Source organism: Alosa pseudoharengus, unplaced genomic scaffold, assembly GCF_046254945.1.
Source record: "Alosa pseudoharengus isolate Yale_2024_CS ecotype anadromous, Long Island Sound unplaced genomic scaffold, YU_APseudo_1.1 YU_APseudo_1.1_scf_11, whole genome shotgun sequence".
Classification (NCBI taxonomy): Eukaryota; Metazoa; Chordata; class Actinopteri; order Clupeiformes; family Clupeidae; genus Alosa; species Alosa pseudoharengus.
Window position 1 is genome coordinate 22,593,112 of NW_027468576.1, and position 9,926 is coordinate 22,603,037.

Genomic DNA, 9,926 nt, shown 5'->3' on the forward strand with positions numbered 1-9,926 from the left:
ATTTTTTATCTTTCACATGTTGAGTGACGTCAAAACATTCTCCTGGGGGCTTTCGCAAAACTCCCACTTCAAAGCCCAACGTTCCCAGTTCAGGTGTGACTTACCCCCCCTAAACTATAGAATTCTCCCACTCCAGGTGCTCATGAATGCACCATTGGGCCCAAAGTGACAAGGGGCCCATGGCAGATGAATGGGCCCTACACAATGAAGGCCCCTCAGGTTGGTTTTTATGTACACATACTATTGACAACTATTTAGTTTCTGTTTTAGTTGGTCTTTTCTTGATTCACAAACATTTATGGTTTATCTGTAATGTTTAATGTAACAATTTTCATAATCAATATTTGCCATTAAAGTACCAAAATTAGTTTTTACTTTAGTTTTAGCGTTATCACACTAGATGTAAAATAGTTGAAGCCCACACCCAAACTTAGAGACAAAACGAGCAGATTTATTATGAAATATCTTGCATTGGTGCCCAAGATGACTGACATAAGCCACTGATGCAATGACACATCACACAGCGGTAAAAATAGCCTGGGAAAACAGGAACTCAAAAACAGAGAAAAAAAAAACAGAGAAAATTTTTTTAAACGATTGGTAACAGAAAAACTGGATAACTGGATACCCTGGACACATTACCGTTTTTTTTTTGATGATATTGATTGATAATATTTTACAATCCTGCAGAACTAAAGGGCATTTTCTTTGTCCTACTTCTCAGGAAAATATACCCCTTCAACTCCCAGTTTCAATTTCAGCATTCCCAGTAGACCTGATATGCTCCAGACCAGGCAGGCATTCCTGGAATTGGCCAGAGTTACCATAAGGTTTGAGATGCCTTCGCCTCCCCCTCCCATGTTCCATTCAGAGGCATGTGAAGCTTTCCCGCCACAACTCAGCAGCTTGGAGGTGGCTTTGGACACAACCCAACACTTGCTGCAGGTCCACACTGATTGAGGTCACATTTTCCTCAGCTATGGCCAGCCATAAATGAGCTAGCTGTGCACACAATAGCAGGAAAGAATGTGACACAGTCACAGAAGAAGAAGTTTCAGAAGAAGATGAAGGTAATCAACCCAAGTAAAACAAGACTGTAAACAGATGTTTGGCCAAAAACACTTCCACTTTGCTCTCTACTGAGAATTAAACAATACATTTCATTGCTGGGGTGATATCAGGCAGCCTAAACATGCGTACAAACACACGCACACACACACACACACACACACACACACACACAAACACACACACACACACACAAGTCATGCACAAAAAAAAACAGAAGATAGATAATTCCTTCAGTACGTGACTTTCTGAACTCTGTGACACAATATGAATCACATAAGTGACTAAAATGTTAGCCTACTTATGAGAACAACAAAATCCTCAATAGGCTACAACCATGTCTTGAAAATTAACCCACTCCAAATAGTTGTCAAGAAAATAGGCAGGATTTCTTATACAACCCCAAAACAGAAAAAGTTGGGACGTTGTGTAAAATGTGAATAAAAACAGAATGTAATAATCTGCAAATCTCTTAAACTCAAATTTACTTGCAAAAAGGACACAGGCAGCATATCAAATGTTGAAAATGACAAATTTGACTATTTCATGGAAAATATATGTTCATTTTGAATTTGATACCAGCAACATGTTTCAAAAAAAGTTGGGACAGGGATAACAAAATGCTGGAAAAGGTGTGTAATGATAACGAAAACAAAAGGAGAAATGTTTCACAACTAATTAGGGTAACTGGCAACATGATTGGGTATGAAAAAGAGCATCCCAGAGAGGCAGAGTCTCTGTGAAGTATTTGGGGGGTTCATCATCTACAGGACATAATATTATTAAAACATTCAGAGAATCCAGAGAAATCTTTGCGAACAAGGGAAGGAGCTGAAAAACACATTGGATGGTTGTGGTATTCTGGACCTCAGATGGCACTGCATCAACACCAGACCTGTTTCCACACCTGTCATTGTATGGGCTGAGGACAACCTCTGATTTGAGACACGATACAGAAAATACCACCCTCTTATCTGGGCCTGGGCTTGTTTAAAATGGACTGAGGTAACATGGAAAAAGGTCCTGTGGGTAGACCAATCAAAATTTGCCATTATTTTTGGAATCATGGACTCATCTGGGCTAAAGAGGAGAGGGTCTATCCATGTATCCAACCTATCCAACTTGTTTTAGTGCTCAGTTCGAAACCCAACATCTATGACGGTGTGGAGGAGCATTAGCGCCTACAGCATGGGCATCTTGCACATTTGGCAAAGCACAATCAATTCTGAAAGGTGTATACAGGTTTTGAGCAACACATATTGCCATCCAGGCAATATCTATTCCAGGGAAGACCTTGAATATTTCAGGAAAACAATGGCAAAATAAATTCTTCACATATTTAAATAGCATTTATCCATAGAGGAAGAGTCCTTGTGCTAAAATGGCCTGTCTGAATTTTGAAGCAGTACAGTGGTAAACATGCTCCCGTCCCAACTTTTTTTGAACATTTTCAACATTAAATATGTTGTCTGTGTCCTTTTTGCTGCTAAATATGGGTTTACGAGACTTGTATATTATTATATTTCGTTTTTATTTGCATTTTGCACAATGTCCCAACTTTTTCTGTTTTGGGGTTGTATTTGTTAATACTTCCTTTGATGCTTTCGTTTATAGGCTACAGGAATAGAGTAATTCATGCAAATGGGGGGGGGGGGGGGGGGGGGGGGCATAAGGATATAAAACACTGATTCTGAGTGAAAATGATGATCACAATACACTACTAAAATATTGTTGCTTTTTGAATATAGCCTATGGTCGCAGTCACAAACGAGTGAGAGACTGCGTTATTATCGTCTCCAAAAGTTCCAAAAGGATGCATTTTCAGTCCCATATTCCTGATGACTGGATAAAATGGATGAACGCTGTGGGTAGAATTTATTTCTGTTTAGTGTAGGCCTACTACTGTACTGTTACACTGCTGGTTCTGTCCTGTCCTTGCCTCCCATCTAGTGGATGAAAAATGAAACACTGTCGCACAGTAACACCTTGACACTTCATGTTAAGCTGAAACGACGTGTGTAGCCTATATTATGCGTGCATGTCAGGTGCTCGAACCATAGTTACGATTTTCATCTCTCCATTAATGGGGTTGCTTGTTTCCCCACATGGCAAACACATGTAGCGTAAGGACAGTTTATAGGCTATTGTTGAAGATGTGAATTGCAAGTGAATAGCCTACAGCATTTAATACTGAGTCTATTGATATATTCACTATCGTCTCATCTTAGCTGCGTGTGAGGGAACCATAACAATAACCATATCAACCAAAATGACAGGTAATCTTCAGAACGCGTTGCATTTTTTACAGTTCAACACCTTAAATGTTGGCGCTGCGCATGGTTGGAAGGTAGCAAATGCTCTGGGACAGCTAATCACAAACCAGTCCGATGTCATTCCTACGCGGGGAAGAGAGCTCAGGGCCAAACTGCCTGCTGATTCACGCCGCGCGCTGGGAATGCTGTGGCTTTATCAAACCAACAAGCACACAGGTGTGTTTGACAGGGAGGGAGGAGGGGGGAGGGAAAGAGAGATGAGTCTGGGTTTGTTCGTTTATTTCTACATATAGAGTTAAAGAAGAGTTAAAGAAGCAAACCATGCAATGATGTTAAAAGAGTAAAATGTAGGCATTCTCTCTCTTCCAATGTAAAGCAAATTAAGCTAAGACGCGAAGCTTAGCTTAGTGTTTAACATGTAGGCCTAATTTCTGCGAAAAGCTTGGCGAACATTAGGCCTGTATAACGTAATAAGTAGGCCTAGCCTAAAACAGTTGTTAATAATAACTTTAGATCTGTTATTGTATTCTGTAGATCGACTGTGGACAGTAGAGGAACAGTCATGATGTAGTCAAATAGGCCTCCCAAATTGTTGCTTTAATTCAACATATTAAGGCACTCAACCGAATAAGCACGACCAAAATAAAACGGATGTCTTGTCTAGTGTGCAGTAACACTATTACTGGCAGGCACGACATTGCTAGTGCACTATTGCAACCTGTCAATGTTGATTCACACGCTCATGCCATGCCAGCGCAGGCTACACCGCGACACACCCTGCTGACCCTCTCTACCGGTTTTTCCTGAAGATGTGCCTCCAGCAAGTGGTTAAAAAAACTTGAAAAAAAGTCAATCGCACGAATTAAAGCAACCAAAAGCAGAAACGCTCCACAGAACAGTGTGTACGCGTCGGTAGACGTTAGCTGCCACACCTGGAAAGCTCCAGCAGGTATACTTTCACAATGCATTTCTTTTCGTTTTTTCCTTGTTTTCAAAGGGTGGGTAGGAAGGTCTATGCTATCCTGAACGACGGAGAGGTGGGTGTGTAGTTATTCCATGTTTCAACACGTGAAACAAGTGTTTGAAGCTCCAGGTCTCAGTATGCCTATGCCTGTACCTGCAACCTTCCACACTCACAGGTAAGCAACAAGAACCTTTTCTACAAACTTTATTGGCAAATGTAGTAGATTGTTTAATTAGTAGCCTAGGCTAATCTTATCTGTCTGCCATACTTAACATGGACAATAAATGTAATTTCTTAAGGTAACACAAGGACTTCCATAGATGTGCCTTACCTGTATTAGGAGACAGGAAAAAGAAAATGCATACATTTCCTTCACTAGATTGATTATATTTAGGGTTTTTATATTGCAAGGCCATGCTTCTAGCATATGAACATTACTTTGTAAAAATTCATTAAATGGGATTATGTTCAGAAAATATGAAGATATCTCACTAGTGTGATGAAGAATATGTATAGGGTATGTGAACATGCTGCAAGTTTACATATACTGTAAAATTTCAAAGGCTATAGAACTTGGATATGTTTGGTGGGCCTATCCTTTCTGAATAGCGCACATGGCAGAAAAGGCTAACTTGCTCATGACAAGACTTGCTGTAATTAAGCTTCCCCTCACAGGTCATTACACAGGCTGCTTATTTGAAGCAATTAAACACTCCTTCTGTTGGAGTCTCAAAAAAGGGCCATGCAGACTTTGTGTAGTTAAGCCATAATGCCTCAGAACATTAAATTAATGATCTCATTTCAGGGCAGCAGCAGCAGTCTGCGGAACAGCCTGTGTTGAACACTTCAGAACTCCTTCAGACACTGTTGCACACACAGCTGGAAGCTTTGTCTGAGATGTGCATGTCTGATTTCAGTCATTGTTTCTGGTAGTGTGTGTGGTGGGGGACCACCCTGGTACTTTAATATGATGTTGAAGTATGGTAACTTCACAAAAAACACATTACAATTCAGGAATAATTTTGTGGAGAACGATATACAGGCACACATAGACTACAAGACGTTTCAGTGGCCAAGACACAGACTGCATTTGCTCTCCAGGAAACAGTCAAATTGTGTAAACATGTATGTGTGTGTGTGTGTGTGTATATATACACACACACACATACATATATATATATATATATATATATATATATATATATATATATATATATATATATATATATATATATATATATATATATATATATATATATATATATATATATATATATATATATATATATATATATATATATATATATATATATATATATATATATATATATATATATATATATATATATATATAATAGCACAATGTATTCACTTTTCACAAACACTAGGAGGCAGCATTCCACAAGGAGAGGATAGGTGAAGACAACTTTTCTAAGGGCTGTCCATCAACATTACTACATGCGAGGACCCAGAGACATGCCAGGCATGCAGGTGAACCAGATCTATGATTGGGCAGCCCCACCTATATGGTTCCTCACAGATCACACAGAAAGACCGAAAGAATACAGGACGCAGCACACACAAGAACTGTTTCTCTGCTAAGCAGCATGACTTTATTGCTCCAAGCAGCCAAAACATTGTTACAATCTTTTTTGAAATCATAACTCACCAAGTAATTTGCTACAGTGTATATACACACTCTAGCAAATGTAAAAAATAAATATGGAAATCACATTTGAATCTTATGATAAAGACTAATTGTTGCAATTTGCAAAACACACATGATTGTTCCAGAGTAACTGTATACTACAATAATTTGAACTGGTCTCTCCCACTCATTCCCCAAAACAAAAGAGTATTGGATTAAAAAATTGCACTTGAATTTCACGTTGTCTGCAATGGGAATGATACCAACACCAATCATACTAACATTTACCTCAGCACAGTATAAGAAACACAAGACAAGTATTTTGATATACCGTAACCCCAGTGTACCAAACTTGGGATAAGAGCAGGTTTGTGTGCTTCATGACAGTAAACCTGCATTGTAAAGATAAACAATGCTAGGGAGTAAGAGAAACTGCCCCCAATGTTTTTCATAAATCACAATTGTTCCAACATTTAATATTAGTGCCACCAACAGTCCAATAAAGTCTTATAAACTGATTAGGACACAATGATTGTAGCTCAAACTACCATACTGACAGCAACCATCAACCAGTTAAGCCTGATCATTTTCAAATGAAGTCATTTAGCCTGTTGTACTACTGCTGCTGGGCTTGTTACAATATGGCCTGAACAATGGTAGGCTGCATGATTACCTCTGCCAGTGTTTTGTCTATCAGTATGGTTTGTCTATGTGCAGGTTTACTGAAAAGCTACAGGCCTGATTTTGACATGAAAGTGTAAAGGTGTTGAATGGGTCAACGTTTGAGAAGACTCCTGTAATTTAGTTTCACTTTTGCTAATGTTGTGCGACATGGCCCTGACAAAGGTCTGCACTCTCAGACCCTTCTAGTTGTAAATGCTGATGGTATGCTGTAAACAGTTGATAGAGCCACCATTCAAAAGAAACTACTACTACTACTTGTTTTGTGCTCAGCTGATTTTCAATTATTGAATTCCAGTGAAAAATTACGGTTCACATGATTAAGTCCTTGATTTACCCCTGGAGGACTCTAAAAGTTAATTAAACTGTTCAAGTGATTAAACTACATCTGAAGTGAGACTCATTCTCTTGCCTACTGAGTACGGACATGACTGAAATCCAAGTCAGCACCCAGAGGATGTGTGTGTCCACCAAGCTCAAGCTGCTCAGCATAAAACATGCACAAGAGTGTGGTGTTGCCACTGAGCTCCAAATGAGCTGATCAGAAACAAACATATACACAAAAGCAAACTCCCAAAGTTAATGGGAAATTGGTTGTGAACTTCTTGTAAATGGATATGTTAAATGGGACAGTTTGCTTAAAAAACATCAGCATAAGGCTAACTATCTTAATTGTAACTGCCAAAGATAGTTGGATAACCAGCAGATTAGCTTCCAGCATACACAATCACACCAAATAGCTTTCAGGTCAGCTTTCAGGTCAAAGGGTAAACAGACTGTGTGGAATACACTTGATTCAGAACACCATTGAATACCCCATTGCATATGAATACAGTATAGATGTCCTGTTCAGAGAGTTAAAACAAAACCTCAAAAGACACACCATGCATGAATGGAATGTATTGACAAGGAGTCTTTAGAGCTCAATGTACAAGAGGGCCATTGTCATGACAACTAGCTGTCACACCTTGGTCTAGTTACTCATGGGAGGAGAAGGCGTGGTTGGGTTGGGTGGGTGGGATTCAACCACAGCTTTATAAGCTAACAATACTATGGCTCATCAGGTATGGCATCCTGGAGAACTAGAATGAGACAGAACAAATTGCTTTACAAGGGTCAAATTGTGGGAAAGGAATTACACCCACTTCAGGAATGACAACAGTGCTCCATGCCATTGTGAATATACCAGACCCCAAATGGCTGACAGTGCTCCCACTTTCCTTGAGTGATATGAGGCACTGGTGGAATGCTACAAAAACATGGATAGCTCTCGCATGGACATCAAAAAAGAATTAAGGCTCTCAGGGAGTGTCTTAAGTCTGCAGTGTGAAATCCATTTGAGTTTGTTCTTAACTGCCTGAAATGGATTACGGCAGTCTCATACAGTACATGATGAACTTTCCCCACTCTGATCTTACAATTGCTCTTCCATTTAATCTTATACTCAAGTTTTCAGGTTTAACTGACCAGATAGTAAAATATCTAAAGTCCTACAGCTTGATGTTCAAGACCCAGCAGTATGGACAACATTTCCCCTTTTTCGGACTATAGTGCTATATACGGTGTTGGGAATGGAGAATACATGTTTGGAATGCCCATAATAGATGTATTTCAACATAAAAATGGAACATATTGTAAAATAAACTGACAAATAACAGAAGAAAACAAATTAAAATCAGCAGTAGAGGCAGGTCAGAGCACTGTATTTTGGCATGGGCCAATCACTTCAATGCAGTCCTTCTTTCTCTAAAACAGAAAGGACAGAAGTTATACTACAGAGAATTCTTTGTGATGGAATAAGATGCCCATTTAATTAGTCATGTACAAAAAACATGGAATTATATGTAGATACAATATTGTAAACAATATCATGATGTCCAAAAGATAAATCAAAGAACAAAGTCCTAATTGAAAAGGGGAAAAGTACTAAAGAACAAGCTAGTGAACATGATTGACAACTGTCAGTCCCCCTGACGCAGTGCAACCACAATTAAATCCCTGAAAAGGTGAGCTATTTGGCACAAACCCCATAGAGCCAATTTAATTTCCAGAAACAAGAAATGTCTATGCAGCATAATAATGAAAGCTCATAAAAGTCATGGAGGGAAAATGCACCAAATGCAGTTTAGCCACAGCAGAAATGGACTCAGTGGAAGTGTCATCAAAACCCTCTACCAAGAAGGAAAACACAATAAAATCACAAAATAACTGTGGAAACAGCATATTTGCAACCATGTTCCCCATGGCCACAGATATGCCAACACACACAGGTTCCGATAACAGTCTGCCTTCCAGGACATGCATGGCAGCATCAACTAAAGGAGCTGTGTGTGTGTGCATTTTGATTCAGCTGCTAATTTTGGCCACAGGAACCCAGTTCACGCTCCCTGCAGTGCAGCATGGGAATACACGGAACAGGAAGTACGATCCCTTTGGCCTCACTGGTTTTGGAATGTAAATGAACACAATGTACAGGGGGAAAGCACCCAGAGCATGAGAAGGACGTACAGTACAAGTATGATATGCAAGTGTGGTGCATCACACATGCCAAAAGGCATAGATGGTTTGACACAGTGTATGCATTCAAACACAAACACTTGCACCTTGTATTATGGGTCATGGCTGTTTTCCCTTTTCTGGTTTAGCTACCAATGATTATGAAATAGTTTCTTTTTGATATTTTTTCAACTTAGTTAGTGCCTTAGTATTTTACATATGAAAGTGGTGTTCCTCACTGTTCTTAAACAATATTGAAAAACTGAAACTGAAATGACTGAAAAACAAATACAAATTCAAATGCCCTATTTGCAAATAGCCACAGTTGATGTTTCACTGTTTACTGACCATGCAAATATTGTAAACTGCTGTTGCTTGTTCAACAAGAGCTCAAAATGGAATGAAAGGAGAATTCAGAAAGAAGAGGAGAATTACCAAAAAAAAAAAAAAAAGAAAAAAAAAATTGAGTGGGTCGACCAAAGTCAGTTTTTAGTTTCTGTTGTACAGTATGTATCAAGGGTGGAGGGGAGAAAACAAACAAACAAATAAACAAATATTACGTTCACACTCAAACTCTCGAGCTATAATATAACACTGTGGAGTTTACCTTCAGCTTGCATGCATACACAAACAAACACAGCAGTAGCAATGCATCCTGTAGAGAGAGAGAGAGAGAGAGAGAGAGAGAGAGAGAGACACAGAGAAAGAGAGAGAGAGAGAGAGAGAGAGAGAGAGAGAGAGAGAGAGACAAAGATAGAGAAAGACTGATAGAGACACAGAGACAATAACCAAACTT